The sequence below is a fragment of the Echinops telfairi genome, unplaced genomic scaffold (assembly GCF_000313985.2).
Source record: "Echinops telfairi isolate 266 unplaced genomic scaffold, ASM31398v2 ScPeMD7_7466;HRSCAF=8504, whole genome shotgun sequence".
Taxonomy (NCBI): Eukaryota; Metazoa; Chordata; class Mammalia; order Afrosoricida; family Tenrecidae; genus Echinops; species Echinops telfairi.
The window spans coordinates 2,613,905-2,615,208 of NW_022111366.1; the positions used below are offsets into that span (position 1 = coordinate 2,613,905).

General features: G+C 48.5%; 1 long non-coding RNA gene across 1 annotated transcript in view; it reads left to right on the forward strand.

Annotated features, from left to right (window-relative positions):
* The first annotated feature begins 268 nt into the window (after nucleotides 1-268).
* LOC123520915 overlaps nucleotides 269-1,304 on the forward strand; it is a 20,308-nt gene continuing 19,272 nt past the window's right edge. The window contains exon 1 of the long non-coding RNA XR_006679430.1: nucleotides 269-424. This is a non-coding gene — a long non-coding RNA (uncharacterized LOC123520915). The remainder of the gene's footprint in view (nucleotides 425-1,304) is intronic.

Genomic DNA, 1,304 nt, shown 5'->3' on the forward strand with positions numbered 1-1,304 from the left:
GAGCACCACACTAAGCTCATGAGATGGGTGGTCTTTGGTAATGCAGACACGTCAGCACTTGGCCACTCACTGAAAAGTTCCAGTCCCCTCGGGGGCTCTTCAAAAGGGGTCTGTTTCAGAGAAGTCACCCATTGAAGACCCCATGGAACGCAGCCCTGCTGTGACCCGCAGAGGCTCCCTATAAATTAGGATCAAATTGGTTGGATTCTAGTTTATGAAATAAGATATTGTTTCTATCTTACAGATTAAAAAAAAAATCATGGACCAACCTGAGGCTCCAAGAGGTGGAGCACGTGGCCCCAGGATGCGTAGCTAGAGGTGGATCCCAACGTGTGATCCGTCTCCAGAATCCGAGGTCAGCCTCCGCAGGTGCAGCTTTCCTTCAGAGGAGAGATACTCTCAGGTTTCCTGAGGAAGACACAGGGTGAGAAAGGGCAGGGTGGGGAAGAACACATGCTAGGGATGTAGAGTAAGGGGGGTTTATTTTTTTAATATGGTATTTTGGGGGTTGGGCTGTACCCTACAGAGGTCAAGGGTAGGTTAGAGAGCCCCTAGCTACATTGTTCAGGACCCCACACAATACCAGCTAGCAGCATCACACACCTCACCAAAGAGAAGCAGCTCCAGCCATCCACTTGGGGTGAGACCATGAAGCCTTGGACCCTGACGGCCTGCACATGATGCTATCAAGCTCCAAATGGCTCTTGGCAAAAAAAAAAAAAAAAAAAGGTTCCCCAGCCCTGAGTGCAAGTTGGGCTTCTCTAGAGAGGGTGACAAGTCATTTAGGGGTGACTGAGCAGGAAAAATAAAGAGTAACTTAAAGAAAAAAAAAATGTTTTATTGTGAATTAGTTAAAGTTCTTAGGAGTAGATTTGTTTTCCATTCAAGAATCATGCACATTTTGTCTCTTATCGTTGATTGCGATGTGAACTCACGTACCCCACTTCCTCCTGTGCTTCTTTCCCATTCCTCCCCCCACCCTCGATCTTTGTCCCTGAGGACATGCTAGTGGCAACTCTGTGTTGGTGAGGTGGATTGTACTCAACTCGGCAGAGTTACGGGGTGTCAGACCCGCTGCAGCGAAACCACAGAAAAGACATGCAAGAAGGGACACCGCCACTGATTTGATTGAAAGGGGGTGGGGGGAAGGCGGGTTCAAACTTGACCCCAGTGTTTTGAGTTGAGCTGGGTAAGGTTAGAAAAGGCAATCACAGAAATGGGCGATGTCCGGAGGAGCTGAGATGTAGCCAAGCTTGGGGTGAGAGAACTAGTGTTTGTTGACATTCAGACCACAGGCATCTCTG